Source organism: Mus caroli, chromosome X, assembly GCF_900094665.2.
Source record: "Mus caroli chromosome X, CAROLI_EIJ_v1.1, whole genome shotgun sequence".
Taxonomy (NCBI): domain Eukaryota; kingdom Metazoa; phylum Chordata; class Mammalia; order Rodentia; family Muridae; genus Mus; species Mus caroli.
The window spans coordinates 806,445-826,350 of NC_034589.1; positions in this window are offsets into that span (position 1 = coordinate 806,445).

Below are 19,906 nucleotides of genomic sequence, written 5' to 3' on the forward strand. Positions count from 1 at the left end.
CTTTTTAATAGCTGAGTAGTACTCCATTCTGTAAATGTACCACATTTTCTGTATCCATTTCTCTGTTGAGGGGCATCTGGGTTCTTTCCAGCTTCTGGCTATTATAAATAAGGCTGCTGTGAACATAGTGGAGCATGTGTCCTTCTCCACATAAAACATTGATTTCTTATAGTTCTAGAGCACACAGAAAGTCCATGGCCAGCACAAACTGAACTTAGTGGGTCATCAAGAAAAGGAGGGGGAGAAAAAGGAGGAGGGATGAATTTGGGAACAATGTGTTGGAGAGATACAGATACAAGAGATTTGAAAGGGGGATGGGGAATATGACCATGTTTCATTTGTATACATGTATGAAATATTCAGGGAATAAAACAAATATTTTTAAAAGATCAAGATACAACAGATTGAGTGTTGGTAAAGGACCATTGTGCAGATGGATCCTCCTCATACCCTGGGAGCAATGTCTCTAGTCTTCTGTGTCTGATAAGGGCACTAATCTGATTGATGGCTCCATGACTGTGCCCTCACTCCCACAGAACTGTTTCACAAGGGCCCCTTCTCTAAATGCTCTCATTTTGCAGATCATATTAATTTCAAAAAGTCACAAATATTCAGTCTGTAGAAACATGCATAGTAAGCATAGATAGGTGGTAAGCATAGTTCATACGGATATATAAACAGGCACCATAATGCGCTAATCCTTTATACCTGCCAAGGTAGCTACAAGAAAATAATCAATAAAAACTAAGCAGTAGCAAATGTTAGAAAAACTATTGACAAATTAGAGTGCTCAGACATTGTTAATAGGGATCTAACGTGATGAAGACACATTAGAGAACAGCTTGATAGTTTCCCAAAATTGTAAACCAAGCTTTCATAGGATTCAACAGTTCTACTCCTCTGTATACACCTAAGAGCAGTGAAAACAGATGTTAAAACTAAAACATGTACATGAATGTTCAAATCAGCATTATTTGTAATAGAGCAAAAGAAAGAAAATAAATACCCCACTAACTGAGGAATAGATAAACTAACTTGGATATCCATGGAGTGGGATATTACTCAGCTATAAAAATTGATAAAATACTGATAAATGCTACAATAGGGATGAATATTAAACAAAAATTTTTCATTAATTTATTCACTTTATATCCCAATCATAAGCTCCTCCCTCCTCTCCTCCCAGTCTCACCCTTACAATTCTCCCCCCATTAACTCCTGCTGTTCTCCCCAGAGAAAGGAAGCCCCCCCACCTCGAATACCTCCCCACCCTGGGAGGACTAAGCACATCCTCTCCCACTGAGGCCCAATCAGGCAGTCCAGCTAGGGGAAAGGGATCCAATGGCAGGGCACAGACTCAGCCCCCACTTCAGTTGTCCTTCAACATAATTTATACTAAGTGAAAAGTAAAGCAAAAGACGACATTCTATGACTCAATTTATTCAAAATGTCTAAAATAGGAAATTCTATGTAGGCAAAGGGCACACTAGTGATTGTCATGGCCTAAAGAACCAAGGGAATGAGGGATGCTTGATAGGGAGCATGACATTTCTTGGATGATAATGAGAACATTCTAAAATTAGAGTATCATTGTGGTTTGATGACCCTTCCATTGTACTATAAAGCTATTGAATTAAGTGTTTTTACTTTGTTAGTCACAGATACATAGATTGGTTCTGGATATTTTTTATAGAAAATATTGTTTCTCTCAGTCTCATTCTCATTAAAAAACAAAAAACAACAACAACAACAACAAAAAAAAACAAAACCAAAAAACAACCTGATTATCTTGATGCCAAGCACAGAGTTCATTCCTGGATGTACAGTGGGACTTCTACAGATCATGGTTTCCTTCACTCACTGTGTTCTGTACACAGGATAAAGATTCCCTTGGACTTGCAGATAAAATATTTCCAGGCTAAGGAGTCTCCCACAGAAAGGAGAATTTCTGATAAGCATAACACTGCCATTATCAACATTAACCATCCGGGGGTAAATTACAGGCCACTTGTAAGATCACTGAATACAGACTGAAGGAAATGCTCCATTCTGAGTAGAAGAGGAATGACTGCCTAATTTGCAAGCTGTCTACCTGGGCTCCAATTTGAGCAGAATTGTGGGACGGCCTGTGTTCTCCAATCCGTCTTCTGATGTGGACTCCCTTACCCCATGCCATGTATGGTCACACTGTTGATCCATCGAGGCACTCATTTAAAAGAAAAGTCTTCATTCGATATTCAACACTTCCTTATGATTTTTAAATTTTCTTATTTTTTTAAATAGAAGGTTAGGATTGTATCAGCATGTTTTACTATTTATAAATTACATGGAAAGAAGTGTATGGAAATGATTTATTCATCTATTTAAAAGTGGAAAAGCTAGAAGTCCTCATTCTGATGAATCTTCTGTCCTAATGAAATTGATAAAGTAATTCAATATATGATTGCATAGCACTTTATATATGTATATATATACACACAATATGAAAATATACAATCAATTTTTATCTTGTTTCAGCACCACAAAACTAATTCTTGATGTTCCCAGCTGTAAACAATTCACTAAATTCATGAATCTCTTCACTATTAAATTAACAAGACTATTTTACATTAATTTTCAGCAGAGATAAATGGTACAGTGAACATGAGAATAAAGATATCTCCTCAAAATACTGATTTAATTTCCTTGGGTTATCCAGTCAGAAATAAAATCACTGGGTCACTTCATGTTCATACTTTTAATTTTCACAGAAATCTCTTGCTCTTTTCTAATTTACTGCTTATCTGGCTTCCCTTCTCAGCACCCTTCTGTAAAGCTGCTCATTTGATTTTGGGCTTTTTTCCCTTATCTTTTTGATAGCAACTATTAGTGAGAATATGAATGAAGCTAAATAAATGAAACATGGTATGAAAAATGCTTCATTATCTCATGCAGATACAGATTCTAGTAGTCTTTTTTTTTTTAACTCCAGATTTTATTCCCCTCCCAGTCCACTCTCCAATAAGAAACCCGGGTGTCTGATGAATACAGACTGAAGGAACCCAGGGGTAGGGACATGAAGATGCTAATGGTGTGAAGTTACATCCATGAGGATAGGATGTGAGTCTAGAGGTCGAATAGACAGCAAGATGACTGTGATTAGCAGCAGTACTGCTTTGCATACTGGAAAGTTACTTACAACATAAATTTCAGAGTGCTCTTTCCATGAAACTTGGAAGAAAATGAGGTTTTTACTGGTGTGACTGTCATTAGACTCTTTACTATATGTACTTATATAAAAATATGTTCTTAAATATACAAATTTTTTCTTAAATATGCAAATGTTCTTAAATATACAAACCTTTGTAGGCATACTCACTTTTTCACTACATAAAAATCATAATGAGAATATTTAAATGCCTATCAAAGGGATAATAAATTACTGCAGAACATCGTTTAGACAACAAGGTTGAATTCTACTACTAGAACAAAACTCTAACTCACATTGTATGATAATCTTGCTTTTCCATGTGTTCTTCAATCATGGCTGAAGGCTAAATACAAGGCTCTAGTCAAAACACCTCTCCTTCTGGACAAGTGTAAGATGCTCTGCTCTGTCTAACCTGAGCACCTCACTTTCAGAATTGTGGTCCTCCACATTAAACTCTGTCTCTAAGTAAAAGAGCTGCATGTCTTTGAATCTTCATTTCCCTCCCTCTGCTAGTCATTTCCTATCTTAAAGAAATAGTAATGGAATTCACCTCCTTCAGCACTGAGTTGGTTGTATTTTTTGCCGAGGAAATCATCTGGGAAAAGGCCACAAATGAAGATTCTTCCTGACTTTAAAATGCCTTGGGTTAAATGTGAATAAATCAAAGTGCTTGAAGACTATGCAGTCCGGGCCCTGATTTCTTTCATTTATCAGTTTGGAAAATGTGAACCAGCAGACTAAACTCATTAGTAGACAGAACAAATGACAACTTCTAATTGAGAAAAATCTGTATTTGAAGTAAGCTTAAAGGGATATTGTTCCAAAGATGTAAAAATGACTATATATTTAAAGACTTTTTACAAATATAGAAACATTACTTACCTTCTAGCAAAGTAGGTAAGAGTAAATAAAGGCAGACAGAGAAAAGTAATCAGAGTGTGAATGAATTATATAATGCTATCTATTTTGGACATGATTTAGTCACATTCCCACATGCTGGTAACTATTTTCTTTATCAAATAAGCCTGTCATAAGAATTAAACAATTAGTAAAAATCTTTTATAAACTATTACATATTTCACAAAGTGTCGTCTGGTATGGAAGCAATCTCAGTCTTCAAGACCTTGCTGGAATGGCACTCAGAAGTTATAAACCTGACATTGTCTCTGCCATGCTCAGCAACTGATGTTCCCCTCACTTCAGTAAAAGGAGTACTGTGGTGGTCATTAAAAAGGTAACTCTCTGCCTTAGGCTTATTCTCGGAGAATAAGGTGTATACAACATGGTGGTCACATATGGCCCTCAAGCAGGCAAATGATCCAACCTCTTTCAAATGGTCTTGCTGCTCAGAGAATGAAGTTCAAAGTCTTTCCATATGCTTTGTCTTCTGTAGATGTCTCTGGCTCACACTCCCGACAGCTTCCTCGGCTTCCTGACACTCATCCTAGGCTCAAGCTCGTTCTGCTTATAAACTATGACACCTCATTGCTCGGTGCTCTCCCTGTCTGAAAAGGTCTCCTTCAGTATTTCCTCACAGAGCTGAATCCACTTTATACTACAATATCAACTCATATTTTTTCACTCATTCAGATGTAGTCCTTCATAATGTTAATAACACTGTGAAAAACAGTCTCAGAATTTTGATGGGAATTACATTAAATCTATAAATTGCTTTTTGGTAGGACGGCCATTCTCACAATATTTATCCTACCAACATATAAGCACAGGAAATCGTCTTATGTCTTCTTTGATTTCTTCAGTGTCTTAAAGTTTTGATTATACAACTATTTAACTTGCTTGGTTAGAGTTATTCCAAGATACTAGTATTTTTATTTTTTCTTTAAAAAATTTTGAAATTATACAATATTTCTCCCTTCTCTTTCTTCCCTCTAAATCCTCCAACATACCCCCTTTCCTTCAGATTCATGCCTTCTTTTTCCTAATCATTATTGCATGCATATATCATATGCATTCGCATATAAATTACTAACTATAACCTGTTCAGTCCATATAATGCTACCTGTATGTACATTTTTCTGGCTATTGTGAAAGGTATCGCCCCCCCCGTTTATTTCTCAGTTTGTTTCTTACTTGTATATAAGAGGACTACATATTTTGTGTATTAATTTTGTTTCTTCCTATTTTGCTGAAAGTGTTTCATCTATGGAATAGCTGATAAGTGGAGTCTTTTGGCAAGGCCACTAACGTATAAAATTATACCATCTGCAAACAATCGTACTTTGATTTCTTTGTTCCTTATTTGTATCCCCTTGATCTTCTTCACGTGTCTTATTGCTCTAGCCAAAACTTTAAGTACTGTATTGAAGAGACATGGGGAGAGTAGATATCCTTGTCTTGTTCCTGATTGTAGTGAAAATGCTTTGAATTTCTCTCCATTTATGTTTGTGTTGGCTATAGGATTACAGTAGACTGACCTTACTATGTTTAGGTTCATCCCTTGTAACTCTAGTCTCTCCAGGGCTTTTATTATGAAAGGGCATTAGATTTTTTTCAAAGACCTTTTCTGCAACTAATAACCTTTCACAAAAGTCAGAAAATATACATACATCATGTGATTTGTTGTTTGTTTGTTTGTTTTTGTTTTTTTTTTTTTGGTTTTTAGAGGTTTTTCATTTTTGTTTTATTTTGTTTTGTCTCTTGGTCTGTTTACACCACCATGACTAACTATGATTTTCTTTTTTCATCGGGTCTTCTGTTGTTGTACTTTTGGTATCAAAATATTAGCAATTTCATAAAAAGAATTTACAAATGTTCCTTCAGTTTATTTTTTGTGGAATGATCTGAGTAGGTTTGGCATTAGTGCCTCTTTGTAGGTCTAGTAGAATTATATGCTGAACCCATCTGGTACTTGTGGGGGTTCCTACAAATGCCAAGGCTGGCAGAGTCAGGATACATGGGAAGCCAGAAGGAAGCCCAATTCAATACTACTCAGTAGTTGCTATTGGTTCAAACTTCTAGAGTTTGACAGCAGGCAGTTTATTGTTATGCATTTAATTACAGTACAAATTTGGGAAAAGGTTTTCTGATAAATATCTCAATCCCATGTACACAAGAAAGCTTAAGACAAAGAGTATGTGACCTCTTGCATAAAGATGGGTTCTATAGCTTAATGACCTAGGGTCTGGTGTGGTCTCTGTCATTTAGATACTGTTGAAGTTACCAAGATATAAAGCATTAAGTATCCCTCTTAAGGATGGGTTTTATTGCCTGAGAAACAATGCTCAAGATAAAGGTCGAGGGAACAGGGTTCTGTCATAAACATAATAGTCTGCGGAGGCAGTAAGCTAATGTTTTCATTACTATGGATCCTGGGAGTTTCCTTTGTAGTCTCAACTACGTGGTGTTCTGTGTGCCTTGTGTACCTTGATAAGTATCTTTCTCTTTAAATTGAAGAAATTTTCTTCTATGATTTTGTTAAAAAAATATCTTCTGTACCTTTGATTTCCTTCCTCATATACCTATTATTCTTAAATGTGGTCTTTTCATAGTGTCTCAGATGTCCTAGATGTTTTGAGCCTAAAGATCTTTTTTATTCCCCAAATTTAATATTTTCTTGAACTGAGCTGTTCATTTCTTCTACCTTGCCTTCAATGCCTGCGACTCCCTTTTCCTCTTCATTTAGTCTGAGCCTTTTGGCTGGCTTCCTGGGTTCCTCATTCTGAGTTTTATTTCAGTTTGGATTTCCTTAAGTGATTTTATTTCTTTTTTACATTCTACTTTTATATCTTGAATTGTTTTCATTATTTGATCTGATTGTTTGTATTGTTATGATCTTCATTAAGGCATTTACTCATATCCTCTAAGGTTCTTGAGCATACTCATAATCCTTGTCTTGTGCTTCTGCTAAATTACCTTTCCCTGGACCTGTTAAGATAGGCTTCTGGGGGAAACATGAACTGTCTTAGTTATTCGTGCTGTGTTTTTATGCTGGCATCTAATCCTCTGGAATTATGATGTTTGAGGTGTTTCTTGATGTAGATTTTTGGCCATGCCCTTGTTAGGTGGATATTTCTTTCTTTCTTTCTTTCTTTCTTTCTTTCTTTCTTTCTTTCTTTCTTTCTTTCTTTCTTTCTTTCTTTCTTTCTTTCTTTGCTGTTATCCTAACATGGGTACTAGCCAAGCATGGAAGCTGTGGGGGTTCCTGATGGAGCAAGGTTGTGAAAGTAGATGGGGAGTCACAAAGAAATGGAGATGGGCTAGACGTATTGGCTGAATCCTAGACAAGTGTAGCAAGTGTGGAGTGCCTGGCAAAGAGCAGTTCTGAGTCCTAACCAAGTGTGCTAGCTGTGGGGTCTCTGGTAAAGAACGTTTCTGGGTTCCAACCAAATGTGGTGGTTGTGGGTTCCCTGGTAGAGGTTGGGGAGTCACAAAGGAATGAAGATAGGTTAGAAAGGGGTGACAGTCAATAAGGGGTGTATCCCTGTCTTGTCCTTCAGCTAAAATGCTTTTCCCAGGGCCCATTACAATAGGGAAAGGCATATTGTCTTTGGTATTCTTGGTGTGTTTTTGTGCTGGCATCTAGGCGTCTGAAATTATGATGAGGCCAAGTCTCGAGGGAATGGAGGTAGACTCAGGTTGGTGGACAATTGTAGGTCTAAGAGTGTCTGGGGCGACCAGAATAGAGGAGGGGAAGGAAGGCAAGCTTAGTCTAGCTACGCTCCAGCCAAGTGTGGTGGCTAGGGGTCCCTGGTAGAGAGCAACTCTCCGAACAGACATTTTTTTAGAAAGAAACTCTGCATCATCTTAATTAAAACACGTTTTTTCTTTTGTTTATGTTATTTCTAAACTTTGAGAAAGGTTCAGACAGTGGTATGCTTTAGTATATACTTATAGATTGTCCCCCTTTTGAGCCTATTAAAAATTATTTTAAAATTCCAAGACATTTTAAAAGTCAGTATCTACAAAGGAAGACCCCAGGCACAGCTTGGCTGAGTCTTAATAATACTGTCATCATGGTCTTGTATTGGGAACACAACAAGAAGGTCCTTGTGCCCATAGACCTCCAGAGAAACAGGGAATGCTAAGCAAACAGGATCTTTTTTACAATGGGAAAGATGTAAAACCTGTTCTTCCATCCAGAAAGCTGGGAATTGGAGGTAATTAACAGCCTGGTGATCTGTGTTATCTGGGCCAGTTATCAAGGTCCTAACCACCAGGACAGGGAGATGGCTAGTAATCTAAATGACTCTTACAGCCAGAGGCTCTCCAAGCTCTTAAAAACAAGACCAGAGATACCTAACAGTCTAAATGACCCTTACATTAACTATATAGCTGGAGGCTCCCCCAGCCAGAACCAGATGTGGCTAATAGCCCAAATGACCTCTAACCTATCAGTATAACTGAAACCAAGCCAGATCCTTCCATAGGATCTTAAACTAACACAAGTAGTCTGTCTCCAGAACCTATCTTCTTGGGAGAAATGACATGTACCCTAACTTGAGTTTCGATGTAATTATGCTCTCTGTTCACTGGAGACTTGTACTACAGAAAGATACTTTCCCCCAAAATTATACTGGGTTTAAATATGCTAGTAATGACCTCTTGGCATTAGACTCCCCATAGTCTTAATCCAGTTCGACAAAATCAATATGAATCAAGTCTTCATTGTCACCTTTTTGTGCTTCATTTCCCTGCCATGACTATCTGAAGTTCCCCTCAGTCTTGGTCAGGATTGGATGGCCATCTAAAAGGTTTATGATTCCACTCTAAGCTGGGTCTTGTGGCTTAGATGAATTTCAACAATACAAAAACCACAATTACTCCTCTACCAACCTACAGAACTTTTGCTTCTTTTTTTTTTGTATTAAGATTTTAAATGTTTATTTATTTTTTATCACAGTACAATAAAAGTCTAAATATATCCATACCAACTCATTCTGAAAAGGGGGGCACATTAGAAGAGACATCAAAGGCATTTCTTGTCTCTCTGAATGCTTTTCTCTTTTTATTTATTTATTTATTATTAGATATTTTCTTTATATACATTTCAAAAGCTATCCCGAAAGTTCCCTATACTCTCTCTCTGCCCTGCTCCCCTACTCACCCACTCCCATTTCTTGGCCCTGGCATTCCCCTGTACTGGGGCATATAAAGTTTGCAATACCAAGGGTCCTCTCTTCCCAGTGATGGCCGACTAGGCCATCTTCTGCTACATATGCAGCTAGAGACACAAGCTCTGGGGGTACTGGTTAGTTCATATTGTTGTTCCACCTATAGGGTTGCAGACCCCTTCAGCTCCTTGGGTGCTTTCTCTAGCTTTTCCATTGGGGATCCTGTGTTCCATCTTATAGATGACTGTGAGCATCCACTTCTGTATTTGCCAGGCACTGGCATAGCCTCATACAAGACAGCTATAACAGGTCCCTTCAGCAAAATCTTGCTGGCATATGCAATAGTGTCTGGGTTTGGTGGCTGATTATGGGATGGATCCCTGGGTGAGGTAGTCTCTGGATAGTCCATCCTTTCGTATTAGCTCCAATCTTTGTCTCTGTAACTCCTTTCATGGGTATTTTGTTCCCTATTCTAAGGAGGAATGAAGTATCCACATGTTGGTCTTCCCTCTTCTTGATTTTCTTGTGTTTTGCAAATTGTATCTTGAGTGTTTTATGTTTCTGGACTAATATCCACTTATCAGTGAGTGCATATCTAATGACTTCTTTTGTGATTGGGTTACCTCACTCAGGATGATATCCTCCAGATACATCCATTTGTCCAGGAATTTCATAAATCCATTGTTTTTAATAGCTTAGTAGTACTCCATTGTGTAAATGTACCACATTTTCTGTATCCATTCTTCTGTTGAGGGACATCTGGAGAACTTTTGCTTCTTGCACATCAGCAATGGGGTGGGATGGGAGAGGCAGAGATAGACAGATTTTGTAAGGTCAGCTAACAAGAAGTGATCTCCTATAGTGTAATCAAGAATATGAAATCCATCACCTTTGTCACATTTTGTTGGTTAGAAAAAGCCATAAAGAGTTCCCACTCACACTCAAGAGGAAAGAGATTAAACAGACATGTGGATACCAGGATATGAAAATGATAAGGCTACCTCAAAAGTAGATACACATTTGAAATCACAGCACAAATCACTAATGATAACATAACCAATCTATTAGTAGAATGTCAGTAGCCAATTTTTAAACTCTACAATCTGAGAACAATAATCTGAAAACTATCACACTGCTGACTATGTCCCATTCATAGCCTGTGAGGTTTTGTTGTTATTGTATTTTAGAGCCAGTCTGACTATGTAGTCTTGGCTGATCTTCAACTCAGAGACTTGGCTTCCTCTGTTTCTGGAACACTGGAATTACAGGTGTGTACCGCCATGCCCAGCTCATTTGTAGTAGTTTTATAGCCACAAATTTATATTTATTTGTATGACTGCTTTGTTAATAGTAGGTTGGTACAGAAGTAATTGTGATTTTTACATTGTTGAAATTGATTTGATTTGATTTGATATTGATTCATAGATGGACATGGCAATATTAAACATAATCTTTTTTGGTTGGTTGATTGGTTGGTTGGTTGGTTGGTTGGTTGGTTGTTTTTTTTTTTTTTTTTTTTTTTTGAGACAGGGTTTCTCTGTGTAACAGTCCTGGCTGTCCTGGAACTCACTTTTTAGGCCAGGTCAGCCTCAAACTCAGAGAGATCCAGATTTACCTGCCTCAGCCTCCCAAGTGTTGGAATTAAAGTTCTGTGCCATCACTGCCTGGCAGCTATATATCATCTTTTAAAACCCCTATTATTAGTAGTAGTATTACCATTAGCATTAGTATTCTCTCATGTACTACATCCCAACTACAGTTTCCCCTCCCTCCACTCCTCTCAGACCCTCCTTTCCCACATCTCCTCCTTGGACCATTCCTCCATTTCCCTTCAGAAATGATCAGGCTTCCCAGGAATATAAACCAAGCACAGCATAACAAGTTAGAATAAGACTAGGTATATACCCTCATATTAAGGACTGAACAATACAACCCAGTAGAAGAAAGGGGGTCCTAAAAGTAGGTAAAAGACTCAGAGACAACCTCTTCTCCCACTATTAGAAGTCCCACAAGAATACCAAGCATATATAGAGTACTTAGCTCAGACCCATACAGATTCCCTGAATGTCACTTCAGTCTCTGAGAGCCCCAGTGATTCCCCTATGAGCCATGCTTAGTTGATTCTGTGGGCCACCCATGTACTCATCCTGTTCTCTACCCATCTGCCTCCTCCACCTCCTTCTCCAGGTTTCTGAACTCCACCTAATGTTTGGCTGTGGTTCTCTGTATCTGTTCCCATCAGGTGCTGTATGAAGCCTTTCTGATGACAATTGGGCTAGGCACCAACCTATGAGTATAGCAGAATATCATTGGGAATCATTTCATTGACTTTTATCCCCTATCTTATGTGTCTGGGCTCTCCAGCTTATGGTTCGTGGCTCTCTTGGCATTGTAGGGGTGGGCTCTCTCTCATGGTGTAGGCCTCAAGTCAGACCATTCATGGTTGGCTATTCCCAAATGGTTCTGTGCCACCATTTCCCCAGCACATCTTGCAGGGAGGTCAAAGGTTTTGTGGCTGGGTCGATGTTTCAGTCCTACTACTGGAAGCCTTGCCTAGTAAGAGAAGATGGCCAGTTCAGACTCCATAGCCATTATTACTGGGAGTCTTCACTAGAGTTACCTCAGTTCTATATCATATTAATGCACATTTTTTTTTTGCTTCAGGGTTTTTGCTAGTGACTTATTATTTGCTATATATTTTATATTTATTTTATACCATGGTGATAATGTTAAGCCAAAAGCTAATCCATGCAACTTCTTTTTTAATTATTTTTTATCAATTAATTAATTTATTCACATTACATTCCAATATCAACCCCCTCTTCCTCCCAGTCCCCCTTCACACAGCTCTTCTCCTCTCCCTCCCCTTCCTTTCTGAGAAGGGAGAGGGGCCCCTGGGTATCACCCTACCTTGGCACATCATGTCACTGCAAGACTAGCTACATCCTCTCCCACTGAGGCCAGACAAGGCAGCCCAGTTGGGGGGACCAATTCCATGAGCAGGTAACAGATTCAGGGACATCCCTTGCTCCAGTTGTTGGAGACCTGCATGAAGATGAAGCTGTACATCTGCTGCATATGTATGGGGAGGCCTAGGTCCAGCTGGTGTATGTTCTTTGGTTGATGGTTCAGATTCTGGGAGCCTCCAAAAGTCCAGTTTAGTTGATTCTGTTGGTCTTCCTCTAGAGTCCTTGTCCTCTTTGGGTCCCTCAATCTTTCCCTCGATTCTTCCAAAAGACTTATGCAGAGCTTAACAGAGAATTCTCAACAGAGGACACTTTCATGACCAAAAAACACTTAAAGAAATGTTGAACATTATGAGAGAAATGCAAATCAAAATGACCCTGAGATTCTACCTTACACTAATCAGAATGGCTAAGATCAAAAAACTCAAGTGACAGCAATTGCTGGTGAACATGTGGCAAAAGAACACTCCTCCATTGCTGGTGGGATTGCAAGCTGGTACAACCACTCTGGAAATCAATCTGGAGATTCCTCAGAAAATTGGAACTAGTTCTACCTCACAACCCAGCTATACCACTCTTGGGCATATACCAAAAAGATGCTCTGCCATGCCACAAGGACACATGCTCCACTCTGTTCATAGCAGCTTTATTTATAAGAGCCAGAAGCTGGAAGCTACCCACATGTCCATCAACTGAAAAATGGATACAGAAAATGTGGTTCATTTATACAACAGAATACTTATTATTCAGCTATTAAAAACGAGGGCATCATGAATTTTGCAAATGGATGGAACTAGAAAATACCATCCTGAGTGAGGTAACCTAGACCCAAAAGGACATGCATGGTATATGCTCACTGATAAGTGAATATTATCCAAGAAGTACAGAATATCCATGATACAACCCACAGACCATAAGAAGTTTAACAAGATGGAAGGATGCTTCAATCCCACTTAGAGGGGGGAACAAAATAATACAGGAGGCAAAGGGAGAGTGGGACTTGGGTGGGAGAGGGGAGGTAGGAATGTCTAGAAAGTCCCAGAGACCTGGAATGTGAAAGGCTCCCAGGATTCAATGGGGATGACCTAGCTGGAATGCCCAACAGTAGGAAGATGGAACCTGGAAAAACCACCTCCAGTAGATAGACAAGGCCTCCAGTAGAGGGATGAGGTCACCAACCCATTTTCAAAATTTCTAACCCAGAATTTTTCCTGTTTAAAAGAAATGCAGGGACAAAACTGAAGCAGAGACTGGTGGAAAGGCCATCCAATGACCCGACCACCTTGGATCCATCCCACGGGAGAGCACCAAACCCTGACACTATTACAGATGCTATCTTGTGCTTGCAGACAGGAGCTTAGTCTGGGTGTTCTCTAAGAGACTTTACCATAATTTGGCTGAGAAATATGCAGATACTCACAGCCAAACTTTGAACTAAATTCAGAGACCCCTATGGAAGAGTTAGCGAGGGGATTGAAGGAACAGAAGGGAATGGCAACCCCATAGAAGACCAACAATGCCAACTAACCTGGACCTCTGGGAGCTCCCAGAGACTAAGCCACCAACCAAAGAGCATAGACAAGCTTGTCCAAGGCTCACAGCACATGTGTAGCAGAGGTCTACCTTGTCTGACCTCAGTGGGAAAGGATGTGCCTAAACCTGTAGAGACTTGATGCCCCAGGAACGAGCATCAAGGGGAGTACCCTCTCAGAGGCTAAGGGGAGAAGAAATGGGGTGAATAACTCTGGGAGGGGGAGCTGGAAGCAACATTTGGATGTAAAATTAAAATAATTAAAAACTTTTAAAGTGGCTTGTATGCCCCAACTGGCCAAATAGCGCGCATGGGTGAACGTACACATACACACAAACACACACACACACACACACACACACACACACACACAGGTCATGTTTACTGTCTGGTGGTCCACTACCTATGTGATCCACTACAGCTTTCTGAATTTTGGCAAAATGATGACATCAGAGAAGTATGCTCAGCAGATCTGTGAGATGCACGTAGAGCCCCAGCATCTGCAGCTGGTGTTGATCAGTAGATTGCACCCAGTTCTCCTTGACTACACTGGCTGGATTTCATACAACCAACACTTGGAAAGTTGAATGAACTGGGCTAAGAAGTTTTGCCTTATCCATTGTTACACCTGCCAACTAATTATATATTTTTCCAAATACCTTAACAACTTTTCCAGTCAAAATACTTCCATAATCAACAGGATGTATAAAATGTTTTCTAAGAGTTGGTCAAAAAACCTTAAGCATGGATTTTTACCCTACAGACATAAACAAAACTTATTTCCAATTATTCCATTTTGACTACTATGTATGTTTTTGAGCTTACTTATAATGATTTTAAAATCATATTTTATTCTTTTTTGTACCAACCTTAATTGGAGTCTTTTCTTCAACTGTAATCTCCAGGGGGAACAAGAGTCTATGCCTAATTTTGTTCATAGTGCTGCGTTTTGTAAGTCAGGGTTCATGGATTCCATATTTCAATTGGAATTTTCAATAACAGGAAAAATCCACCAAAATCTGCATGGGGAGCTTGGGTAGACGGCTCAGCAGTTACTAGCACTGAATTGCTCCAGCAGAGGAACTGAGTTTGCTTCTCAGGACCAGGGTTCAGTAGATCATCAGGCCCCAGGGGGTCTGATGCCTCCGGTCTTTCCAGCCACCTGCACTCACATGCTGATACCCAGACACAAACATATACACAACGTAAAAATAATATAAACAAATCCTTTTTAAAAAGCCAAACTAATTCCATCAGCGAATAGTAAGAGACACATTTATGAAGGATCTAACTTCAAAATTGTTAATTATTATGAAAAAGTTTGAAACAACAATAGAGAATATACAGAACATAACATAGGACATCCAAACCATTAAAGGAAAATGGATGCCACTCCGTCTCCTGTTAGGTGTTTACTCTGTCTAGGGAAGCATAGAAAACAAATAAGACTGTTGCCCAAGCAATACCACATGCATTTCAAAGTAACAACGCAGTAAATGTAAAACCCTAGTTCTACCAGTTGTGCAGAGCCAAGTAAAGGCCTGCATATCTTCAAAGTGGAATGTCTGAAGCGATCAATGGTTTGAAACTTGAAGAAGTATGGTCCTTGAAGCAACATCAGCATCAAGTTAGAAGTGCTACCTTTATGTTCCAACCCAGAGTCAAACAATGGGAGCAGAGTTCAGCATTCTGTTTTAACGAGCCGTCAATGCAATTGTGAGTCACACACAAGTCTAAGTTCAAAACACACTATTATTTTTAATTATTATTATTTTACTATTATTAGCATTTTTATGAAAGCCTCCTCTTGGTTGTTTTGGTGTCTGACCACTAGGTGGCGACCTTTGTCTTATGTCCCTGAGGTTGACCAACGTTTACAGTGGGTGCCTACTGGTCTAGCCACCTAACTGTCCAGAGGCAACAATTAGAAAGAAATATAATATTGGGGTGTGAAAGAAGGGTGCAAGAGAGGAAGAAAGGAGATGTAATGAGGGTGGATACTGTAGGGGTTTTGCTTTATCTCTGCTTGAACATTGCAATCTGTCTAGGAAGACGTCTTAGCATCAGTTCATTTTGAATACAAAACAACGTGAAGAGATGTTTGCGAATCTGTGAACAGCCAATACCATCTGTGCTTTTCCTGCTTGTACTCTCCATCCAGCACCAAAGGCATCCTACTCCGATACTCAACCTCTTTCTACCGTCATAATATCATGGATTCCTTCCCCAGTTCTCTTCCATTGCTGGTTGGTCTTTCTTTCAGTCCTTTTAAAGTCATCATTGAAACTCTTGCACAGCATACATTTAAGCATAAGAATAGTAGACATTCTTTGTCACCTCACTTATGTGACTATTCCCTTCATATCTTTCCTTAATTGAGATCTCATATTCACTCTGAAGACTCTACATTCCATACAGCCTTTTCTGATGAAATCTGCTGATTTTCTCATTTTTCATAAGTGATTGGGTATGAGAACATGGATAGGAAATCCCAGAGATGGATATCTAAATAGAAGATATTTTTTATTAATCATACTCATTTACATTTCAAATGATATCCCCCTTCCCGGTTATCCCTCCACACCCCCCCCCGCATCCTATTCCCCTCCCCTTTGCCTAATAGAGGATATTTTTTTCTCTCATCTCTGGAAATGGATTCATGGAGACCTGCCACTAGCTTAAAGTCACAGCTTTATTGCAGATCTCAATTCTTCACTTCAGCCAATGACATCCCTGACTACACAGTAGATATTTTCAACACTTAGAGGGAAAAATGGAGATCATATTTTTATTCATTTATTTCTTTCTGTAGCATAGATGGAATTTTCTTATTCAGACTTCTGGGTTATTTATTCTAGTGTTCTTTTTATTGTGGTTGTTCTGAATAACCATATTTAACTAACCAGATTCTCTTTTTTTTCTTTTTTAATTTTTAATTGAAAGTAGTTTTTTTACAGTTTTTTTTTTATTACGTATTTTCCTCAATTACATTTCCAATGCTATCCAAAAAGTCCCCCATCCCCCCCCCGCCACTTCCCTACCCACCCATTCCCACTTTTTGGCCCTGGCGTTCCCCTGTACTGGGGCATATAAAGTTTGCAAGTCCAATGGGCCTCTCTTTCCAGTGATGGCCGACTAGGCCATCTTCTGATACATATGCAGCTAGAGACACGAGCTCTGGGGCTAACCAGATTCTTTATTAAACTTATTAATATTTATTTTTCAACTTATTAATACAAGTACATGAAATTTCTCTTGTGTCCTTTGGGATTTACCACATTGCTCTTATTGTTTTGCATTTTGTTCATGTTTAAATATTTAGTTGTGGATTCATATGAATATACAGTTTCTTCTTTTATTCTCAGTACCTCATTAATTTTTCAGTTTGTCAGGATGATATTCTATGACATACCGATATGCATGTGCATATATATATATATATATATATATATATATTTGTGTGTGTGTGTGTATTAGGTTTAACCTTATTTTCCATGCCTCGTGTATCATTTCTTATATGATTTCTCATTTAATGAGCTCTTCAAAATTATCTTCAGTGAGGAACTTGTATGGCAAACCTTCTTCTGCATTGTATGTCCCAGCATATTTTTATTATTCTGATACATTTAAAGTGAAAATAAAAGATGAGCATGAAATTGTAGGCTCAAAGTCATGAAGCACAACAGGTCTAGATCTTCATAAATATTGCCCAGTTGTCCTATTGTGCTAATAATTGTGCATAAGAAGCTCGCATCAATTAGTTCTTTCTACAAGAATCTTTGTAGAGACTGATTTTTTTTTCCAATCTGGAATTTCTGAGAAATTTGTCTTTGTGCTGTTTTTGTTAAATTATATGATTTAAATTCTACTCTTTCATCTCTCTCCCTGTTTCTCTGTGTGACTCTGTGTGTCTCTCTTTGTCTCTGTTTCTCTCTGTCTTGTGTGTGTGGGTGTGTGTGTGTGTTTTCAGTATATTACTTTTACTATATAGGGCTGTCCTGTAGGTAACTATTTAGCTCAAACTGGTCTCTGGTAGGAAGATAACAGATAAGCCCACCTCTGCCTCCTAGACCCTAAGACTACAGATATCTTATCTCTTTATCTGTGTCAGCCTCAACACATTTGAAGAGCAAGGAAAATGTTTGAGGATCAGGTTTGGGTACCACAGTACATGCTAAGCATTCCCATTTGCTTCTATTCTATAAGCTACTGCTGTGATCAAGACTTTATACCAAAAGTCTTTAGACAAAGCAGACAGATGTCACTGTCTCTAGCCTATAATAGCCATCTTTGAAGATTTGGAAATAAGTCAATGTCTGATGATCAAGATGGTTCTCATCCATCTTTGTTTGTTACATTTTGCTTTGTTCTGTTGCAATAGGACCTCATTCTTTAGCCAACCCTGGCACTAAACTTGCAGCAATCCTCCTGCCTCAGTCTTATAAGTGTTGGTATTACAGGTATATGCCATCATGCTCACTCAAACATGCAAGGATTTCTTGTGTCCCTGATACACTCCGACAAACACACAAACACACTAATGATAACTATAGCATAGGATATTTCTGCAGACTTCTTCCTTGAAATGGTAGGTGACATTGTTAGGTACTTAAAGTAGAAACAAAAATCTAAAGGCTTCCTTAAACTTAGTCTCTCTAGGACTTTTCTCCTTTATAAAATCCCACTTGCATACACAGATCAGGGCCACCAAAAAAACCACAGCTTCTTTTCTCAGTGATGCCGAGCCATGTTTGTAGATCTCAGTTTCCTTTCCAATTCTGTTAATGCCTGTTCAAGTCTCCCCTGTACTATCCAAGCCACTCCCGCTCTCACCGTCTCTATCGAGCTGATAAAAAACAGTCTCCAGTGAAGATGGCAGTCCTCCAATAGAACATAGAACATGGTGAGAACTAACCCTCTAGTGTTGTACTACAGTGTCACCCTGGATTTGAGTCTTGCATATAACAACTAAAACAAAATCGAAAGAGAAAATTATAAGCCAATTTCTAGATCCAGAATTTATGCTATAGAAATTAAGTAGAAATCAAGATATAAGATACAATTTGCTAAACGCATGAAACTCAAGAAGAACAAAGACCAAAGTGTGGACACTTTGCCCCTTCTTAGAATTGGGAACAAAACACCCATGGAAAGAGTTACACAGACAAAGTTTGGAGCTGAGACAAAAGGATGGACCATCTAGAGACTGCCATATCCGGGGATCCATCCCATAATCAGCTTCCAAACGCTGACACCATTGCACACACTAGCAAGATTTTGCTGAAAGGACCCAGATATAGCTGTCTCTTGTGAGACGATGCCGGGGCCTAGCAAACACAGAAGTGGATGCTCACAGTCAGCTATTGGATGGATCACAGGGCCCCCAATGGAAGAGCTAGAGAAAGTACCCAAGGAACTAAAGGGATCTGCAACCCTATAGTTGGAACAACATGATGAACTAACCAGTACCCCGGAGCTCTTGTCTCTAGCTGCATATGTATCGAAAGATGGCCTAGTCGGCCATCANTGGAAAGAGAGGCCCATTGGACTTGCAAACTTTATATGCCCCAATATAGGGGAATGCCAGGGCCAAAAGAATGGGAATGGGTGGGTAGGGAAGTGGGGGGGAGGGTATGGGGGACTTTTGGCATAACATTGGAAATGTAAATGAGGAAAATACCTAATAAAAATATTAAAAAAAAGAAATCAAGACAAAAGAAAAATCTGTTGTCAGAACATCTTTGCTATTGCTAAAGTCCCTGAAATGTAAACGAAATGACAAAAGAGAGGCTCTGGGACTACCAGGAAGGAAGAATGACCACGAATGAAGAAATAGAAAATCTGGCACACACCTGTGGAGAAAGACCCTTGCTCCACCAGAGGCCACAGGTGCACCCAGTTCCCCAGATAAACCCCTGCCCAAGGACTACCAACACTCCCCAGTGTCTGCACAGCCTACCCCAACAGCTTCTTTTCTCCTTGTCACACCATCCTAGCCCACTCCTGCTCAAAACCCCTGCTCCACCAGAAGCCACTCCATCATATCACACAGAACTCCAGAGGATCCCTGGCTAGACCAGATGTCACAGTACATAAAATCCCAGAAGATGCCCCCTCCCCCCCCGGCCACACAGGCTGCTAGGACCTC